The sequence below is a fragment of the Hyperolius riggenbachi genome, chromosome 2 (assembly GCF_040937935.1).
Source record: "Hyperolius riggenbachi isolate aHypRig1 chromosome 2, aHypRig1.pri, whole genome shotgun sequence".
Classification (NCBI taxonomy): Eukaryota; Metazoa; Chordata; class Amphibia; order Anura; family Hyperoliidae; genus Hyperolius; species Hyperolius riggenbachi.
The window spans coordinates 280755039-280777343 of NC_090647.1; the positions used below are offsets into that span (position 1 = coordinate 280755039).

Below are 22305 nucleotides of genomic sequence, written 5' to 3' on the forward strand. Positions count from 1 at the left end.
ATCAAGCGGTATACAGGTGGGAAGAGGTGGAGGTCAGGGAAATCAGATGGGCATAACGGCCGAACCTGTGTGGTGCTTGGTCACGTGCTTGTCTGGGCATGTCAATTTCCAGACATCGTGTTATGTATCACCCTGCTGTGATGTCTGCTTCACCTGAGCAATAAAAGCAATGGAAGGGACAGTGCCCGGCCTGTGCCTCTTGTTATTAAACTTCAAAAGTAATCAATGCTGCAGAGAGGATCATCGGGTCACTCCTGCTTCCACTGGACCTCCTCTACACATCTAGCCTGGGGTTCAGGACCAACAGAATAACGCACGACCCCTCCCATTCTGGCAGTCACTTCTTCAACCTTCTCCCTTAAAGGGAATGTGCGAGCTGCCCAAAAAAATGACACATACTTACCCGGGCTTCCTCCAGCCCCTAGCAGCTGCTATGTCCCTCGCCGCAGCTCCGCTCTCAGCTGCTGGCTCCCGGTCCCTGATGGTGTAGAGGCCGACCTCGCCAGGTTGTCCTCTACTGCGTCTGCGCGAGCAACGTTGTCAATCACTCGCACGTGGTGTGGAGTGTACTGCGCATGCTGTTAGGGGCTGGATAAAGCCCCAGGTAAGTAGGTGTCATGTTTTTGGGCAGCTTGGACATTCCCTTTAAAGGATGCATCTAGCATTTAAAAAAAAAAACTGATTTAGGCCCCTTTTCCACATGCAGTTGATAGGCAGTGAAAACTCTCACAACTGCTTGGTAACTGCTTGCTGAGCACACAGTTCAACTTCCCGTGGAAATGAGCCCTTACTTACCTTCATCCCCTGGAAGCCTATGTGAATTTTCCCGGTTACAGGAGCACAACCGCAAGTGGCGCAGCTACGCCTCTCGCGCGTGCACAGAGGCCGGTGGCATGGCTGGGTCGGCTGTTGCTATAGAGGAGACCCCAGGAGACTGCCTCAGAGTAGGCAAGGCAAGGGACACATAAGCTCCCAGGTAAGTAAATCTGATTTTCTTTTTTTTTCAAACATATTTTTATTGTGGATTGTACAATTTTAAACAGTCAAAAGACAGGAAATTGTAACCTGACGCAGAGTTAAGGAATGATATGACATGAATATTAAGTAACATTCAAAGAGTTTCTGTCATTTCTGTGACCTCTTAGTTGACAACTCTACCACAAATTAAAAGCTGATATGGGCTTTTCCCTTCCCTCTTTCCTCCCCCCTCCCCTGCAGTCATCCCCTGTCACGCCTCTAGCTACCTCTGTTGTACCCGAGAAATTCCATTTTGGTTGAATCCAAATTATTTTGATATCTCTAATCTGCCCAGGGACCCTTGCAGTTGAGCTGTGTAGTACCATCCAGTATATTTAAAATGGTCCATCAGACTATCCTTTTCGATGGTAGTGAAAGAGTTAAGTATGAAAGCTTTCCCTGTCTTAAAGAGATGTTTGGCCCGCTTCTAGTCTGTACAGGTTGAACAGGTATGTTAGTTCTTCTTTCATGTCCCATATTGATGGTGTTGTTTGATATATCCATTTATTAAATATGGTTTTTCTGGCTGCTATAATGACGATATGAACCAGAGGGGGTAATCCTCTGGGTTTGTTGGTGTGGGTATCAGCCGTGTCATTTGATGTCTTGTAGGTATTGAATAATAATAGAGATGGATGAGGTGATAGTTTGATTTTGCATAGCTGAAAAATATAGGACAGTACTTTTGAGCAGAAATTGGAGATGTGTGGGCAGGACCATATGCAGTGGAGTAGGTCAGCGTTTTGAAAGTGGCATTTTGGACATTTGGGGGAGTAATGAATAGGTGGATTGGTATATTTAATATTGAAGGCGTATTTGGCCCTATGTATAAATTGGAAATGAGATCCCTCCAGTTTTCCCCAATCATTCGTTTTCTGACTGTCGCAAGGCATGTTAAGATTTTGGATTCAATGTCTGGAATTGTTATTTCCCTGGCCCATGTTTTTTAAAGTAGGATTTGGCTCTATTGGGAAGATCAACCCTCTGAAGATATGATTGTAATTGGGATAGAGATACTTGATTGATTTACAAAATGGTGCTAACTGTTAGCACGGCTTTTCGCACGTTTAAGCGCGTTTTCACGTGAAAACCGTGTTACGTGGAAAAAGCAGGGTATCGCGCGCAAAAAAAAATCACGTTTGCGCAATAACGCAAATTTATCGCAGAAACGCGAACGTTAACTCGTTAACAATTTGCGTTAACGCGCAAACGCAAATTTTTGTGTGCGATAACCATTATAATGCGAAATGTCGCGTGAAGCACTTTTCACAGGGTGCTAACAGTTAGCACCGTTTTGTTAATCAAGCCCTTTGGATAAGTGAGGGGCTAGATATTCATCTAGGGCATTTAATTTAACTAAATGAGATTACTTTGGATATGAGCTCTCTATTGCCCAAAATAAAGAAATGGTGGGCTGGGATTCGGAATTTTGCTCTGACTTCAGGAAAGGTCATTAATCTGTTATTTCATAAATTAATTACGTGGCCTAATCTGAGGATGCCCTTGTTTTGCCATTCTAGAAATCCCTTGTGTAATAAACTGGCGGAAAATCTGGGGTGGCCCCATAAAGGCATACATTTGGTAATTAAATAGCAAGAGTTGAGTTTTTTTACACATGTTATGATGGTATCTCTCATAAATCTGCTATATTTTATTCATAGAGGTAAGGAGGTGAATTTGCTATGTAGGAGCCCAGGAAGAGAGGTTTGGCATCAGTAGCCTCTAGGTCAGTGTTAGAGAATATGTTGGTGTTATTAATCCAATCACGGATGTGCCTGGTCATACATGCTAGATTGTAATGTCTTATGTCAAGATGTTTAGTCCTCCCCATTCTTTGGGCAATTGGAGTTTGTTTAGAGCAATCCTAGGCCTCCCCCTTTACATAGAAAATCTGAGAATGCTTTATGTAGGTCTATGATGTCCAAGTGCTTTACCAGTAAAGATATCGTTTGTAAAGGGTATAGTAGGCATCCAAAGCTAACAGCTTTAATTAGGGCTGATCTTCCCATTAGATTTATAGGCAAGTTTTTCCAGAGTTGATATCCGTTAGTAACGGTTGATAGTTCATAGTGAAGAGTAGGTCTGGATTTTTGTTAAAGTTTATACCAAGATATTTTATGTGGGTGCAGAGCTTCACTGGGCATTCATCTTGTGGGATTGGGGTTGCTTGGTTGGATAGATACATCATCTCGCACTTGGAAATATTGGCTATAATGCCGCTATCTCTTCCTACTTCATTTATTAGTGAAAAGACTGTATTTAATTGTCTAGAGGGGTCAGATAGGAAGATCATTATGTCATCTGCGAACATAGCTTGTGACAGTTTTTTGTCTCCTATGTTAATACCTTCTACCAGTGGCGTAGCTAAGGAGCTGTGGGCCCCGATGCAAGTTTTACAATGGGGCCCCCCAGGCACTCTATACATAACAATTGATACGGCGCAACAAAACCTGACAATGGCAACCACAGTGTCAGAGGTGCAAGAAGGGGATGGGGAAGAGCTTGTTAATGTTTACCACTACTCAATGTATATATAGAAGTGATTATTATGAGCACAGGACCAATAGAGAGCTAATACTGTAGTTGAGGGTGGGCCCTTCGGGGCCCCTCTGGCCCAAGGGCCCCGATGCGGTCGCTACCGCTGCACCCCCTATTGCTACGCCCCTGCCTTCTACTTGACTTTCCAGTATTTGAGTCAGTGGGTGAAATCTAGGGGAGAGGAAACCAGGGGTGTAGATCTGGGCGGAAGGATTAGTATGCTATAGCAGCATAGAGGGAGCTATTGTGGCTGGGAACACGAATAATCACTCGCCTTCCCAGCCTGTCGGGTCCTGACGGCGAAACCGGAAGTGGCCGCCGGCGGGGACAGGAGGATCAGAGGGACACGGTGAGGGCACCGGACAGCTGCAGGGGGCTATTGGAAGCCCCAGGTGAGTAAAACTCTTTTTTTGGGGGGGCTTAAGGATAGCTTTAAGGAACATGCTGGGGTGAAGGCTTGCCTTTGCTTGGGCACCTCAGCAGAGTAGTCGTTAAAAAGGCGGATGGTAGATCCTTTAAAGTCTCTAAAGGGGACTTCAGATCTCTGTAAGCTTTCATTATCACCATTTTGTCTGCAACGTCAAGGTACCGTGTCATCACCACTCGTTGAGGCCTTTTGTCACCTTTGTTCCGGGGAGGGCCTACTCTATGGGATCGTTCCACTTTGACTCCTTTTTTAAGGCCTATTCGCTTTGGTAGCCTGGCTGATGCGAACTCATGGAGGGCTTGAGGCTGCATCATTTCAGGGAGGCCCACAATTCTAATGTTGTTGTGCTGTGAACGATTTTCGAGGTCTTGCAGTTTGGCGTGCATTTGCTTGTTCTCTTCTATGATGCTTTTCATTTTTTTTCCTCCCTCGCTCTGTCATCTTCCATCTTCAATCTGTTGTCATGTTGCTGTATCTGATTAGGATGTCTTGTAAGGATTTGTCCAGAGCTGTTTGTATGGCTGCGTGTAGTTCAGGAGCGAGTGATTTAACTACCTCCGTCGCCAGTTTTTTATAGTCTATGCGTTCGGGGCTCCCACTTCTTGTGAGGTCGCCTGTTCTCCAGTCTCCTCATTGTGTTGTGGACAGCTGTCCCAGCTCGGAGAGCCAGGCCTTGATGACTTGCTCGGCGGGCTGGAGTCTGGCGCCATCTTACCTCCTTCTCCCTCTTCATCATCGCTGAGTCTTTTGCAGTCTGACCGCATGACGTAGCGGTCCATTCGGGGGTTCAAAATGCTGCCTAGGGTGTGCAGGACTCGGCTATTACCATTGCTGAGTGGTGGGGGCACTTTAGCTGTGGTGCTAGCTGATTACCGTCAGCGCGGACTGCGGAGTTCTTCTCTCCCGCAGCTTACATCCAGGTGCCGGAACCGGAAGTCAATTTATTTTTATTTTTTTTTAAATCCCAGATGTATCCTTTAAAGCAGTGGTTCTCAACCATTTCAGCAGATGTACCCCATTGTGGGTCATCCCATGCAAATGTACCCCCACCAAAGAAAGGCCGTGGCCATGACATCATGTGGGTGGAGCCAAATACTAGTGAAATACAGGTAGTCCCCGGTTAACAAATGAGATAGGGACTGTGTATATTCTTAACCTAAATTTGTTCTTCTTTTTCCCCCCTCTGTTCTCCCTGTGCCTCTTTTCCCCCCCTCTGTGTCACCTCAGTTTGTGCCTCTTTTGTCTCAGATACAGATAGCCAAATATGGTTAGATAAGGGAACAGAGACCGGCATTGCTACAGCTAGCACTCTGTAGATCTTAAAACTTCAGGGTATGTAATACATAACTCCAGAATGTGTGTGTAATGATCTGCTCAGCTGTCTGCACAGACAGACAGCTGTTTGAACATTCCTTAAGTCTGTGGGCTGCAGGTCTCTGGATAAGAGACCTGTCTTCGCGTTGCAAGTTCCTGAGTTGCTCTGCTGAGGAATTTGCATACACTTGTCATGCAAATCGCCTACCTGCCTCCTTTGAAGGCTTGCAGTATTAATACCTTGCTCTCCCAGAGTCCTTTGCTGGTCATGATGGTTTGTTACTACTAAAACACTCCTAGAGTGTCAGCCTTGCTATTGTTTGCTAGATTATCTTAGAGTATTCCTGGGGACTGCACTAGGCATCCCTCTAGTGCAGTCAGTTTGTATTATCTGTATTGCCTGTTCTGTCTTGTCTTGTCCTTGCGATTGCACTGTCGTCAGCACTTGGCAATGGTGAATCGTTTGGTCCATAACCTGGATCGCACTTGCCCTAGTGTTAGTGGCAGTGGATCTCTCTAGTCTATGTCTTGGAGTTTTACAATAGCGGCGGTTGCTACTGGTTACTCCTTCTGTCTGTCTTGCCGTGTGGATCACACTCGCTCTGGCGGAAAGAGCAGTGTATCCTGCTAGGCCTATTCTTGTACTTGGATCACACTTGCTCTGGTGGAAAAGAGCAGTGGATCCTGCTAGCTCTGTTTCTGTACTTGGATCACACTTGCTCTGGTGGAAAAGAGCAGTGGATCCTGCTAGCTCTGTTTCTCTACTTGGTTCACACTTGCTCTGGTGGAAAAGAGCAGTGGATCCTGCTAGCTCTGTTTCTCTACTTGGTTCACACTTGCTCTGGTGGAAAAGAGCAGTGGTTCCTGCTAGTTCTGTTTCTGTACTTGGTTCACACTCGCTCTGGCGGAAAGAGCAGTGGATCCTTCCTGTCCGGTCCCTGAACCCGGATCGCACTCGCTCTGGCGGAAGAGCGGTGGATCTTATCTGACCTATTCCTGTTTTCCGTTCGTCTGTCTGTCTGGAGCAAACGCTTGCGGTGGCCTGTGGTAAGGCAGCCGTTTAGCAAGCGTTCCTGTTATTTGTTCATTTGTGTTCATTCATTAGTCAGGGTGGCGTGCTTGTCTCTGTTGCGCTTATCGTGCGGAGACCACGCCGTAAACACGCTTGTCGCTGTTGCGCCTAACGCGCGGTGACCACGTTTAGGTATTGCGTTTGTTATTTTCGTTGACATGCTCATTGTATGATATGCTGTGCCTTTCTCTCTGCTCCTGCGTTTAACCTTTACTCTGTCTTGTGTCACTGTTGGCAATCGCCACTCTTGCGATTGCGTTCACACTTTGGTCTTCGCTGTTGTATGTCGACCGTCACCAGGCGGCGACTAGATTGGTAGACATACATACATTCTGTCTCTGTGCTCTCTCCCTCGAGAGAAACTATCCTGCTCTGTATTGCCCCATTACGTACAATCATTATCTGATATCTGTGGCTGTGCCGAGGATCTGTTCCTCTGCACTCCACAGCTCCATCTGCCGGCAGGAATTCCCCTCTACAGGTGCATAGCACCATTGCTGGGTTCTCTCTTCCGATTATACGCTTGTGGAGGATTTCCGCAGTGTCAGCGCGCATCCTGTGCGCTGACCACGGAAATAATTACACAATCGTTAGAGTGTGCACTTGGTGTAGAAAAACAGTCTGAAATCAGTCCTTTAGGGTAGAAGATTAACCCGGCACTCCGTGCATCAGAAGTAAAAAAGCTTTATTGTGAAGGCTTACATTTATCCAATAAAATGCAGTCAGTTGGCAAACAGCATACAAGTATGACTGAAAAACATACCCTTCCTAGCTCGAGATTAGGCTGTGGGGTGATGCACGGACAGATAGCCAGATACAGGTGGTGCCCCAGTGTAGGTAGGGAGCTATAGGTGCTCCAGTATAGATAGCCAAGTACAGGTAGTGCCCCAGTATAGAGACTTACATAACCCCTTTCCCGCGTGGACACCTCTCGACGGGCTCGCCTCCATTCTCCAAGATCGACTCTTCTCGCTGCCTGGCTGCGTCCTACTGCTATGGTTACTTCCATAGGCACCTCTGATGTCATGAGAGGCGCCCCCGGGTAACCATGGAGAAAGAAAGAGAGGTGGCGAGAGGAGGAGAGTGCAGCGTCAGGAGGAGAGAGGGCGAGAGGAATCCACACGGGAACTGGGCACACCTTGCCACAGACACTGCCTGCCACTTCTCTCTTGGGGGGGGGGGGGGGGGGGGGGCGAGATCCGTCATTTTGTCTGTGGCCCCTGGGGGACTCCCTGACAGGTGCTGATGTATCCCCAGGGGTCTGCGGACCTCAGGTTTAAAACCACTGCTTTAAAGGGAACCTAAACTGAGAAGGATATGTATTTTGCCTTTTAAATAATAGCACCTGGAAATGTGACCTTATTATTTTTGGACTGCCTAATACATGCCAAAGAAAGCAGACACTTAAATTGTCTGACTGTCCTGCTTATCCTGTGTCTCCAATAAATTGCCTCAGCCCCTCAACAAGCATGCAAATCAGGTGCTCTGACTGAAGTCAGACTGGATTAGATGCATGTTTGTTTCAGGTCTGTGATTCAGCCACTTCTGCAGCCAAAGAGATTAGCAGGGCTGCCAAGCAATTGATATTGTTTAAAAATAAACATCCATATACCTCTCAGTTAAGGTTCCCTTTAAAGTGGACCCAAATTAAAAAATACAAGATTGCAGAAATAAAATCTATTTTCTAAATTATAATAATAAATAGCAGCCTTTTTTCAGCTGCATGATGACAAATATAAAATATTTTACATTTATTGGAGGAACCCCTTGTGGTGATATATTGGGGTGCTGATGCTGTTAATGATAATAACAGAACATATTTCTGTCCTGTTTCTGTCTACTGGGTAAAACCTCAGATGTGTATTGGGCTTGGGAGTAATTGGTCACCTGGCCAGAGTAAACTGAAGTCTAATGTAATTCTGTATGTAGATGTCCATTACCTCTGCCCCATTGTCCAGCAGGGGAAACTGTGTGGACTGCTAATTAGCTGCCAATTGAGGAAGAATAGGCTGGTCCGCATGGCTTTTGAGTCTGGTGTCAGCCATTGTCCCATTATACAAGGCAAGCCTGCTAGAGTCTTGGGGGCAGGGGGAAGCTGACACCTGAATGTTTGAAATGTATTTCACAGCCTACTGGAAATTATTGAAGGGGTGAAGTCCTTTTGATACCATTTTCTACCTGTGGAAATTGAATTATTGGTGGAGTTGAAAAGCCTCACTTAACAATCTCTTGATGTATAGACATTGTAACCTGGGGAAATTGGGCTAAGGAAGTCTTTTGTTGGGTGTGTGTACTATAGTGGATGTTGGATCTCTGGAAATCCAATTATGACTGAGGATGTAATTAAATCTAGCTTCCCCCCGTCCACACAGGCTTACAGCCTCGAGGCGAATATTTCATTATAAAAACCAGGGGACAGCTACCTCAAATCAGTTCTCTTCTGACGGTAGTGGCAGCCGGTCTCCTGGCCCAAGCTAGTGAACTCCTGGTTTAACCAGAATTGTGTCCGTCCACAAAAGTCCAAGGTTCTTCTATCTGGATTCCTGTATTTTTGATAAGCAAATTGCTTGGTGTGTATCTTTGTAACCTCTTATCTTTGTAACTTTTTTACTTTGTTTTTTTGTAATCTTTTGTATATATTCTGTTCTGCATTGTTTCATGTTTTTCTGGAATATTTAATTATTATTTAATAAGCTTGACTTCTGCTGTGCTAAACTAACACTCATAGCCTAGAAGACATTGAAGTGCAACTTTGTATAGTCCATGCCTATTTGTACGCTTGAGCAACACTACCATATGAAGTTGTAATTGCATTGTGTGTGGGGGCGTTTGTCATACGTTGGCCTAAAGCGCGCAGCTGACCCAACGTACGAAAAACGCCAGTGCGAGTAGCGACAGCAGAGTGGCTAACAGTATCGTTCGGAACGACTGTTAGTGGTTTTGCTTCATTACAGTGTAAGATTGCAACTGTGTGTGGGTGCGTGGCGTTCTCGTATTCGGCCTAAGCGCAAAGCTGACCCAAATACGAAAACGCAGATTGCGTGTTTAGCCCTCGACAGCTGAGGGGACATGTCTAGCGAACCGCTAGTGGTGGCAGTGAGAAGTGTTCTGGGGGGTCACAGCCTTGTTTGTAGCTTAAATAAGGCTGCTCCCCGCTTGATCTGGTCAAACCCGCAGTCGGGAACCGCATACGCAGGCGTGCCGCGGGTCGGTTCCTGACACCCCTCCCCTTCCTTTCATATTGCCGGTCAAAATCCGGCAAACTGGTGGAGTGGGTGATGTCTGGCAAAGGAGGAATTGCTAATGGCTGCCACCTGTATAAACCTAGTTATGAAAAGAGAAGGGTGAAAAGCATGCACTGAAATGCTCATAGGCTTGATGGAGTGTTTATTTATCTTTGTATGTGTCAGAGTGGTGCAACTAAATATTTTGAATTAAAAAAATGTTTGGTTTGGGTCCGCTTTAAGGCTGCTGCTACAGGACCATCCCCACCAAACCTCCAGACAGAGGAACACCTTCCCCCAAACAGTCCTCCTCCTGATCTCAATCCTTCTTTCTAGCAAAACCACCCACTCCAGCCTCTCTGGAACCCCTGCACCACTGAACCTATGCCTTGATCTCTATATGTGTCACCAGAATATCGTAATGTGGGCAGCAGTCACCAGAAAATCGTAATGTGGGCAGCAGTCACCAGAAAATCGTAATGTGGGCAGTGTTCACCAGAATATCGTAATGTGGGCAACAATCACCAAAAAATCATAATGTGGGCAGCAGTCACCAGAAAAAAAATATGCACCTGTTAAATTCACTCACCTGGCAGTCTCCTCTCCCGGCATCTGGTGCGCAGATCCCCCAACGATCCTCCTGCAGCACATCTCCCACGCTGACAGGCAGAGTGCAGGGCTACGGCAAGATGGCTCCCGAAGCCCTGTACTGGAGACACAAATAGTCTCCAGTGCAGGGCTTCGGCAGCCATCTTGCTGTAGCCCTGCTCTGCCTGCTGGGAGACTGCGGGCTGCAGGGATTCGGGGAATGAACTGGCGCAGCGTCTGTTAGACGCCGCGGCCAGTTGAACACCTGGCTGGGGGGTCCCAGAATCGGGCGGGCAGCAGCGCTCCCCCCGCACACCGCTGGTGGGCCCCGGAGGGGCCCCGGGCCCCCTGCGGCTGATGGGGTCGCATCCCCGGTAGGTACGCCGGTGTATAAGAGGTGTCACAGAGCTGGCAGTGGAGCAGCTGTATCATGCTTATTTGTCTGTGTTGGGGTTCTCCTCCTCATCTGTGTCCGCTCTGCTTGCTGTCCCTCTCCTCTCCTGTAGGGACATTGTTTGTATGTGATGGCATTACAGTATTTTTCCTTTCAGCCTTTAATTTTATATAGCTTCAGAGCTACAGTGATGTGAAAAACTATTTGCCCCCTTCCTGATTTCTTATTCTTTTGCATGTTTGTTACACTTAAATGTTTCTGCTCATCAAAAACCGTTAACTATTAGTCAAAGATAACATAATTGAACACAAAATGCGTTTTTAAATGATGTTTTTTATTATTTAGTTAGGAAAAAACTCAAAACCTACATGGCCCTGTGTGAAAAAGAAATTGCCCCCTGAACCTAATAACTGGTTGGGCCACCCTTAGCAGCAATAACTGCAATCAAGCGTTTGTGATAACTTGCAACGAGTCTTTTACAGCGCTCTGGAGGAATTTTGGCCCACTCATCTTTGCAGAATTGTTGTAATTCAGCTTTATTTAAGGGTTTTCTAGCATGAACCGCCTTTTTAAGGTCATGCCACAACATCTCAATAGGATTCAGGTCAGGACTTTGACTAGGCCACTCCAAAGTCTTCATTTTGTTTTTCTTCAGCCATTCAGAGGTGGATTTGCTGGTGTGTTTTGGGTCATTGTCCTGCTGCAGCACCCAAGATCTCTTCAGCTTGAGTTGACGAACAAATAGCCGACATTCTCCTTCAGGATTTTTTGGTAGACACTCAGTAGAATTCATGGTTCCATCTATCACAGCAAGCCTTCCAGGTCCTGAAGCAGCAAAACAACCCCAGACCATCACACTACCACCACCATATTTTACTGTTGGTATGATGTTCTTTTGCTGAAATGCTGTGTTACTTCTACGCCAGATGTAACGGGACACGCACCTTCCAAAAAGTTAAACTTTTGTCTCGTCGGTCCACAAGGTATTTTCCCAAAAGTCTTGGCAATCATTGAGATGTTTTTTAGCAAAATTAAGACGAGCCTTAATTTTCTTATTGATTGAAAGTGGTTTATGCCTTGGATATCTGCCATGCAGGCCGTTTTTGCCCAGTCTCTTTCTTATGGTGGAGTCGTGAACACTGACCTTAATTGAGGCAAGTGAGGCCTGCAGTTCTTTAGAAGTTGTCCTGGGGTCTTTTGTGGCCTCTCGGATGAGTTTTCTCTGCGCTCTTGGGGTAATTTTGGTCGGCCGGCCACTCCTGGGAAGGTTCATCACTGTTCCATGTTTTTGCCATTTGTGGATAATGGCTCTCACTGTGGTTCGCTGGAGTCCCAAAGCTTTACAAATGGCTTTATAACCTTTACCAGACTGATAGATCTCAATTACTTTTGTTCTCATTTGTTCCTGAATTTCTTTGGATCTTGGCATTATGTCTAGCTTTTGAGGTGCTTTTGGTCTACTTCTCTGTGTCAGATAGCTCCTATTTAAGTGATTTCTTGATTGAAACAGGTGTGGCGGTAGTCAGGCCTGGGGGTGACTACAGAAATTGAACTCAGGTGTGATAAACCACAGTTACGGTAAGTTATTTTTTAACAAGGGGGCAATCACTTTTTCACACAGGGCCATGTAGATTTGGAGTTTTTTTTCTCACTAAATAATAAAAACCATCATTTAAAACTGCATTTTGTGTTCAATTATGTTATCTTTGACTAATAGTTAACGGTTTTTGATGAGCAGAAACATTTCAGTGTGACAAACATGCAAAAGAATAAGAAATCAGGAAGGGGCAAATAGTTTTTCACATCACTGTACTTTATCCATTGCAAAAAGGATTTGAAGCGTTTCAGCTGAGCTTTGTTTCGGGCTTTGTTATTTGCTAGTGTAAACAAAGTATATTTTATTTTACTCACCACAATCTGCATTCTTGCTTCTTTATCTGAATATTGTTTATCATCCCTTAATGATTTTCATTTTTTCTTATAACTATGGTCATGCTTCAGGCTTTACTGTTGAGGCTTGAGCCCAAATTCCATTGATATGGGGGGATCAACTTTGGGATCTTTCCAGAATGAATCCAATGTCTATATTAGTTATGTGGAATAATCATTTTGCCACCCAAATGATGCATCTTTACCACTGATGTCAATCTTCATAATTGACAAATTTTATAAATCTCTACATTTTAAAAATTGTATTTAGCTTGAAACTGGTGTTTGTGTGGTCTCCGCCACACATGCATTCATGGGCATTTTTATCCTTTGTCCATACCCATGGTCACTGCTCCAATCAGGTGTGCGCATGCATGCATGGACCCAAGAGTACTCAAACAAACACCTTAAGGTCCGTACACACGCCGGACTACAGGCAACGACGGGTCCGTCGTCACCTCCCGCTGGGCGGGCGTTCCAGCGACAGTCCGGCGTGTGTACAGTCTGTCTGCAGACTGATACGGCTGTTTCTGAGCGTTCCGCCCGGTGGATCGCTCAGAAACAGCCTTATCAGTCCGCAGACAGACTGTACACACGCCGGACTGTCTGCTGAAAACACGCCCAGCAGGAGGTGACGACGGACCCGTCGTTGCCTGCAGTCCTGCGTGTGTACGGACCTTTAGTCTACCAAAGTCTTCTACATGCCAGGGACCAGTGTTCAAACATCCGTCAGCTGTAGAGTCCTATTCTGTTCACCAGGCTATGGTTTGTCTTCCTGTTGTGGCCCTGGCCTGCTCCACTACCTTTAATCTTATCTCCTTGTTTTCACCTCAGCTAGTTATTTGGACTTATCCCCTGCCCAATTATGTTTGTGTGCTGCCTGCCCTGACCCATAGCTTGCCATCTCGACTATGCTTGTCTGCTGCCAGTCTGAGTCTGGCTTGTCTTCAATTTTGCAAATCTACTACCAGTACCAACTGCCTTGAAGTATTGCCTATTCTTTCTCGTCACTGATAGGGGAAATCTCAAGGACTGCAACCTGGTGACTACTTGCAGAAAAGTACTTTGTAAGGGGTGTCGGGCCACCAAACTTTGCAGGACGCTCTGATGAATCCCAGTAACCACTTAAATGATGCACCCTGAGAGATCCCTTATTTACCACTGGTGACAGGGTTAACAGCACCTGGAAAATGTGAAATTATTCTTTTTGGACTGCCTGATGCATGTAAAGAAAGCAGACCCTTAAATACAGTAGAATCTCGTTATAGTAAACCTCTGGCTATAGTAATCTCAGTCCCCAGGTCCTAACCATTCAGCTGTGTGAACATACAATGTATGACCAAATCTAATACAGTAAACTTCTGATATAGTAAACTACTTGGCCAGGTCCCTTGAAGTTTACTATAAAGGGATTCTACTGTATAGCAATTTTAAGGAAATTTGCCCATTGGATATCTTCTTGGATTCCCACCAGTCTTTTTATTTAGCTTCCATATGTTAGAAGAATTAATGGTAAACATTTCAGCGTGATTACGGTACTTCAGTTTCCTGTGCATGTTATTACACATTGATGTATATTCACAAAATACTTTAAAAAATGTATGTGTTCAGAGACGGCATGTAAAGTTTACCAGGGTTTACACAGGTTACATAGTCCATTACACAGATAGCGTACGTTTTTTTGTGAAACTAGCAATGTAAGCATTGCTATTTAGGTAACTGGTGATGTAGAGTACATAAAGCACAGACAACTTTATGTGTGCTCTCTGTGCATTTACATTTTGCTGGTCTTTTGTGAATATATCCCATTGTTTCTTCCAAATTAGTTAATGGATTAGTTGAAGTGTTGAGAATGAGTTAGAATGGCTCCTGTCTTGTGCAGAAATTATTTGTGCAGTAAAATGGGAGTTTCTAAACAGTCTCATATCAGCAGCACTGCATAGTTTATTGCCAATGTTGTAAGAAAGAGCTTTCATAACAAAATTGGAATTTCCTTTAGGATACCCATAAAAAAAATAAGATGATTTGAGCGCAGAGTGCCCAATTTTAGTTAGCTCCAGAGTTGTTTGTAATGGTGGCCACTAAAGTGCCAAAACAATCGACCAGTCGATCCCATCAATGTGATTGGCCAGAACCAATTCATTGGGTCCACTAAGGCTCGGGCCACATTACATGTGGTTGCAGAACGCAATCTGCGGTCCGGGCTCCGGTTTAAAAAAAAAAAAGAACGGAAGGGAGAAGAAAACGGATCCGTGCTGCATTTTTGCAGCACGTTTCCAGTCCGTTCAGTGGCCGTGGGTGGGAGGGCCACCATGCTGGAGGGGGTAGCAGGCAGGAAGGGGGGCAATGCGCACATTGGCGGGGAAGGGGGAGGGCAGACCCCCCTCCCTCAACTGGGTGCACTGCCCCCTTCCCCGTTCCCACTCCAGCTAGTCTCTTTTAAAATCCATCTTGCAGCAAGCGGGGGAACGTACTCAATTCCTTGTTCCACCGCTTGCAGGGTCACTTCCTGCAATGCCGTCCAAAGACGTACAGAGGGTGGCATTGTAGGAAGTGACGTAGCGAGCGGTGGAACGCAAGGAAGTGAGTTCGCCGCTCGCTGCCCGATGGATTTGAAAATAAATTAGCTGGAAGGGGAGCGGGGAAGGGGGGTCCTAGGTGAGGGAGGGGAGGTCTGACCCCCCCCCTCGCCACCACTGTGCCCGCTGCCTTCCCTTCCTGGCTGCTTCCCCCCTCCAGCCTATCACGAGGCACCTATGACTTGAGGGGAGGAGCAGGCAGTAGTCAATCGGATCTCCCTCTGTTTCTGTGTTTGTGTAGGGGGAGATCCGTTTTTTGCATTGCCTGCTACAACCCCTCCGTGTATCCGGGCTCCGTGAAGTCCCATCTGGGGTCCGTGAAGTCCCGACAAGTCCGGACTCTCCGTTCAGTTTTTCAAAACAGATCCACCGGATTGCCTACTGATCCGTTTTCAAAGTTAGTGAAGACAGCTGGTATTTTTAACATTGGCATCCCTAGCTCCGGTTTTGGTCCGGGCCCAAAAATGGAGCCACGGATACATTTTTCCAACAAGTGTGAACCGGCCCTAACAGGCAGTAAATTCCATTGAATGAATCAGTGGCCACTTTCATGGCTTAAGAAATCAACAGACTCACCAACTTTTCTTGAGGAAGCAACTGAACAGCTGCATTGAGTATGTTCATCAAACAGCTAGCAGGTCGATGCCAAAGATGTTGTAGTGTTGGCATTTCATGTACGTGCTCAGGTAGTCAAAGTGTGCATGTTTCTGGACAAATCTTTTTTAAAGGGACCCTGTAATGACAATAAACTAATGGAACTACATACAGTGTGATGCAGGGGCTTACAGTCAGTGCTGTCAGTTTCATGATCTGCATTAATACAAGGAAACGACCCATGGAGTAAAGATCCATGAACATTTAATACAATAATACAATACAATAACATTTGTAAAGCGCTTTTCTCCCATAGGACTCAAAGCGCATAGTTGTGTCTCAGATCGATACAGGGTTGCAGGCTGGGTTGTGTTACAGAGGAGATACTCAAATCCTAGAACACGGTGTACCTGCCGGCCACAGAGGAATCTTTGCTCACACGGGGAGTCCAATGCAGTCAGAGGCCCATCACACCTCACCATGAAGTCCATACAACAGCAACAATCCACAAGGACTCGACCCTCCAGAAGTGTAATACAGCGAAGTATTTATTTTTATATAGCGGTGATACAGCACACTGAACAGCACAACGTTTCGGGCAGAGGCCCTTTCTCAAGTGCTCCTGGAGCACTTGAGAAAGGGCCTCTGCCCGAAACGTTGTGCTGTTCAGTGTGCTGTATCACCGCTATATAAAAATAAATACTTCGCTGTATTACACTTCTGGAGGGTCGAGTCCTTGTGGATTGTTGCTGTTTTACAGAGGAGAGAGTCAGATGTTCATGAATGCCAGACTGAAGAGGTAGGTTTTCAGTTTAGACTTAAATGCTTCCAGGGATGGAGCTGTCCTGATTGGGTGTGGCAGGGAGTTCTAAAGTGTAGGGGCAGCATGACAAAAGGCTCTGTCTCCAAAGGTTTTGAGGTGGACTCTGGGGGTGACCAAGGTGTTACGTCCTTTTGATATAAGATTGTGGGGGGTGTGATGCAGTTGCAACAAGTCCTTTAGGTATCCAGGGCCCAGATTGTGCAAGGATTTGAATGTCAGTAAGCCAATCTTAAACAGAATTCTCCATTTTATCGGTAGCCAGTGGAGTGAGCACAGGGTTGGTGTTATGTGGCAATGGCAGGGTTGGCTCGTTAACAGCCTTGCGGCGGCATTCTGTACTAATTGCAGGCGGCGTAGGTCTTTCTTATGAAGGCCTGTGTAGAGAACATTGCAGTAGTCTAACCTTGATGTGACAACGGCATGAACTAGGGTTGGAAGATCCTCTGAAGGAATTAGGTGTTTAATCCTTGCAATATTCCTTAGATGAAAGAAGGAATGTTTCACAACAGCTGAGATTTGATTCCTGAAGCTTAATTTCCCATCAATCAGTACTCCCAGGCTGCGCACACAGTCTAAGTTGTTCAGGTCTGAGCTCCCTATCCTTAGCGGTGTTGGTTGAGACTGGGGCTGCTTTGCTGTTGAGCCCTGACCCTCGATAACAAGAATCTCAGTTTTGTCAGCATTACGTTTTAGCCAATTATTATTCATCCACTCCTGAAGTTCAGCTAAGCAAGCGTTTATTTGTGGAGTAGGGTCTGTGACGCCAGGTTTGAATGACAAATATAGCTGGGTGTCATCAGCATAGCAATGATATGTCAGGCCATGTTTTTGTATGATTTCTCCAAGTGGCAGCATGTGTATGGTGAAAAGTAAAGGGGACCCTACATGGGACAGTATGTAGTGTTCTCCCCAGAATCTTTTTCCAGCCCGGTGGCATGAAAAAGTAGCCGGGTGGGGTATGACTGCAGGGGTGGTGCTTCTCTGTCCAACTCTGCTTAAAGCATAGAAGGAGGATGAGGAGGTGAGCCAATAACAGCTGAGTGCTCACCAAAATTAGCCCGGTGGAGCGTGCGTATGTAGGAGAAATAGTTTATTATCACCACAGGGTCAATTTAAAGAGCAATCTGTTAGTAGTCATATGCTCTCTGGTCTGTCTGCAGTATATTGTCAGAATCGCTTTTATTCGCCAAGTATGCCTAATTACGTACCCGGAATTGTTTGTGGCACACATGGCAAATATAGTAGAACATTATGTCTATGTCCTGTCTTATCAACCAAAGCCAAATAATTAATCATACTCCCATTGCTACTGAATATTTTATTTATTCAAAATAGTATATGCCATGATATTTTATTATATTCAGCTTACATCCACAGGAAGACTATACATTCCATTATACAATCCAGGTCACATAAAGGCACAAAACATGTAAAACGTAACCAAACATTTAGCAAAGAACAACTTACAGGAAAATCACAGTGTGCAACTGACACTCGTTATGTTGCTACTTCACTTTGTGAAAAGTACCAGGGCAAAAATGCCAGATTCCTGTGAGGTTACAGGCAGTGCCATGGTTCCATAGTCATGTGGTAACTGATAAAAAACAACTTTTTTTCAGTCAGTACATTAAATAAATAGTAAACATTAGTTGTGTCTTCTTGAGAGTTACTTGGGTGATCTTCTGGACATATATGCTGGACACAGCTATATAATCTGGTTGTGAAATGTACACTCTTACCAACAGCTAAGTAGCTAAATCATCCATATGAAATATAATCTGAATGTTTTTTACACATTTCCAAATGAGTTCACTTAAAGGAATACTATCGATGTATGCATTTATTTTTAAATGCTGTATGTTGTAGCACACATTAGGACAAGTACTAGGAGCAATTTGATTCCTCACACAGCTGTTCCTCTCAGCTGTAAAATCCTCTGTCAGTTTTGGCGTCAGTGTTGGATACAAAATGTATCTAATACTGAGCTCCCAGAGGGCTAGACCATGTCTTTGCACAGGGGAGTTGCTATCAACTCCTCAGTTTATAGTTTAATTATCACCTTGCTGAAAGAATCTTGTTGATATGGTGGTAAGGGGTTAAAGATTCTAGCAATGTGTGTTTATTATCTTTGCTTCTCTTGACTGATAAAGATACTAATAATGCTAATTGTAGACAGTGGTCTGCCCCTCTCAGCAGCTTGTAAAGTGGATGCAGCCTGGAGTGAATCACTTCAAGCAGGCAGCCAGTCTGAGTGTAAACACAGACTCGTGGTATAGCTAGTTATATTCCAGAAATATTACAGCTCATTTAGTTACCTGTTACCACCTCAGATCAGCCTATTTCTCCTCATGTCTGCTGCATGCTGTGAGTGACACGGTGAAATATATTTGTGAGCTGTGTGACAGAGTGACCAAGCAGCTCAGGGTGACCCAAACTACTATGAGCTGTGTGAGAAATGAATTTTTAAGCAGGGATAGCGAGACAGAGACCTGGGTGAATAAATAAAGTGCCCCTAGCACTAGTGGTAATGTGTACACTAATATAGAGTATGAAAAAAAAAGTCGTTTCAATCGATAGTATTCCTTTAACACATTCTGAAATTAACAGGTACCATTGATAGTTTTTCCTGATGTGCTTTAGGCGGATTAACTGAGCTAAATGTCATATTACATATTTTGTCTGTCAGCATGCAGTGAGGTACAGCTGTCATAATTTGGACCGCAGCTAGGCCATGGCCACCAGAGACTTCACATTTAGCCCTCCCCTCCGTTGCATTTCACATCCACTCCAGTGTTTACTGCTAGTGGGATGTTGTGGTCAGTGGATGCATAACTGCCCTCACTTGCCAGTCACTCATCACATAAAGCAGAATTTCAATGTAGTCAGGAGGAATATAGTTTCCTAAAGTAAACACTATACATTGCAATACATTCAGTGCATTATGCCAAATTCTCACTTTGCTTTTCTGTACAGAACAGAACAACTGGTGTAACAGTAACATTATGCTAAAAGTGCATCTTAACTTGTCTTTTTTTTTTTTGACAGAATATAATTTATGGCCATAGCTGTATAATCTACAGAAACCAATTTGAAGTTCAATGTTAATAAAAATGACCTTTCCATTTCAGTTCACAGCCAGCTATCGCTCTGTAAAATAGTCAAGAAGTTATACAGTGACCCCTTTGACACCCCTTCATAGGTATGTCTATCCCAGTTTTTATGTTTGTATATGTTTAATGAGCATATGTGTAATGAGCTGCTGACAGATGGAGGAAAACATGTAATGGTTTATTTATAAACTGGTGATAAATTCGACACTTTACACATTGACCTGAGTTGCTGCATTTTGCAGTACAGTACATAGTAAAATCCTATTTTACCTATTTATAAAGGCATAATACTTTGTGCATCAAAGAACATTGCTGCAATGTGCAGCAATGTTCCCTCTACTGCTGTCAGTCCATAGTTTCTTAAATTTAGTCACCCAGCTAAAAAGACAACATTCCTCTTCCTCATTAAATGGTGGGCAGGGTTGACTGCCTTTTAGCTGAGGGAGTGACATAAACTCAGAACCAAGATGCAGACCTCATTGAACTGAATAGACTTGACCACCAAAATGGCAGCAAAGGTGTTTTGCAAGAAATGTGTGATGTGCCACCAAAAAAAGTCACATCACATCTTCTGAAAGAGATGGCAGCAATATTTGCTGTTAATTACATTTCACATCTTTAAAGAGGGATTGTCAGCCACAAAATCAAATTCCATTTACCCACTGCACTGTGTTCATTATGCAGCCTGGAACCTTACCCTGCATTGCAATCACTCCAGTCTAATCAGAAATGTTTCTGCTGTAATAAATCTTATCTCAGACAGACTGGCTCTATTTGGTACATTGCAGACAAGAAGGAAGCTTGTCATCTCCCCTCCCACATTCCTGCTCCTCACTGATTGGCTGAGGGCAGTTCAGTGCTGCTGAAATACGATCTATGCCTGTGCTCTCATGTGTTTACAAAGCAAGCTAGCTATGACAGTGCAGATTCTAGGAGAAAAAAACTAAGGGAGGAAATTACATCAGGATTGTCTTCAGTCAGAGGGAATCAAAATGGCAAATGCCAGGAACAGAATTCGCTTTATTTACTATATTAAATTCACTGAAATCAATACATCTGTTATGTAAGTAGAGCAAGTAGTTATCTACTTATATATGTGTTTTTTTCCTGGAATAGTATGACTGACCCTGCTGCTTTAAGGATTTTGTATACATAGGTACACCCTTAGTATTCCTAAAAATCTAAATATTTTGCTGAAGTTTACTAAGGTGAGCGAGTGCAGGCATTAAGAGGCGGTAGGATGTCTGGTTTCTCTTTCCACAAACTTGGGGCTTGTGCAGTGATTATAACAGTGTTATCATTTAATTTCCTATGAGGACATTTTTGCTGTGGGTTATGATCAGATATGCACAACAGGACAAGATCAGAAACTGGAATATTTGGTAAAACCTATGACAATGTATAGAACTTGTAGATGATTTCCTCTTTATTTTTTAACAAAAGGGGAATTTTATTTTAGAGAACAGTGTGATCCATTAAATCATTGTTCTCAAAGTTATATCAGGTATTGCAGTTTATTTAAAATACTCTTGCTCACACTTTACTTTAAAAAAAATATTGAAAAGCAGCCTTTTCTCCTTTACCTCTTGCCATTTTGTCTAATCATTGAACGCACACTAGAGGGCCCCACCTTGCCACCTTGGCTGAGAATCTAGCATGGAAGCATCTGGCATGTGTACAGCTGCCAGCTAGAAGCCGCCTCATTGTGCGCTGCACCCTTGTCCCTCCTACACTGCAGCTGAGGGATGTATCTGTAGTGCCCAAAGCTGTCACCCTAGGGATCAGGTTCCAACACCTACTGGCATTGGTTATTGGGCATGTACAGTATATGAACCTTGAAACGGACTTGCAGTAGCTCCTCAGTTGTGTTAACAATATTGAACAGATTTTATTCCAGGCAGAACCACTCCACTGTTTTTTGATCTGTTTCTGGTATGTAAAAACTCAAATATGTTAACAAAGCAGCTAATTCCCAGAGCTGGCTCAATAGTCCTTAGGGATGATCATTTTTTTTTAAGTAGCAACATTTTTAGAAAAAAAAGAAAGGTATAACCAACAAATGTTACTGTTGTGTATTGTCAAATCCAGTTTTTACTTAGGGATTTCTCCTTTAAGTGCTAGTTTCACAGGTGTCAGCAAGTATATTTGATATACTTTAGAACATTTCCTGTGTGTCATAGAGCCCTCCGATCTCAGGTGTTTGTTTGCTTAGCGATTTCTCCTTTAAGTGCTAGTTTCACAGGTGTCAGCAAGTATATTTGATATACTAGAACATTTCCTGTGTGTCATAGAGCCCTCCGATCTCAGGTGTGGACTAGAGGCCTTAACTTCTTTAAACCAGAACACCTACTGAGGTGTTGTTACTGATTCTTGGAAAACAGAAATAAGTGCAACAAATTGGACATTAAGTCCTTTCTTGAGGATGTTTTGGGATTCAAGGAGTTCACTAGGCCCAAACGGAAGAATATTTATGGTAATATAGCTTGACTACTGGTAGGCAGGCTTGGTTTAAACTACATCTGTCAGTATATGTAACTGCTTGGAGCAAGGCCACAACTAGTGATAAACTAATGTGTGCATTGCAGATATGCTGCAGCTAAAAATGCAAGCTGCAGTTGCTGAGTCTGAGCCCTGTGATCTCTGCACCTCAGTGGTGTATAAAGATGTTAGTCCTATTAAACAGGAGTACAGAAGAC

The 22305-nt window shown here is 44.3% G+C and overlaps 2 protein-coding genes across 2 annotated transcripts in view; one reads left to right on the forward strand and one right to left on the reverse strand.

Annotated features, from left to right (window-relative positions):
• Nucleotides 1-22305, forward strand: part of LOC137546391 (CYFIP-related Rac1 interactor A-like) — a 384755-nt gene that overhangs the window by 8556 nt on the left and 353894 nt on the right. The window contains exon 2 of the mRNA XM_068268785.1: nucleotides 19628-19698. The gene's annotated coding sequence lies outside the window, so the exon portion shown is untranslated. The remainder of the gene's footprint in view (nucleotides 1-19627; nucleotides 19699-22305) is intronic.
• Nucleotides 17845-22305, reverse strand: part of NT5C1A (5'-nucleotidase, cytosolic IA) — a 71301-nt gene continuing 66840 nt past the window's right edge. Inside the window, exon 6 of the mRNA XM_068268779.1 lies at nucleotides 17845-22305. This exon is cut by the window's right edge and continues 2158 nt beyond it. The gene's annotated coding sequence lies outside the window, so the exon portion shown is untranslated.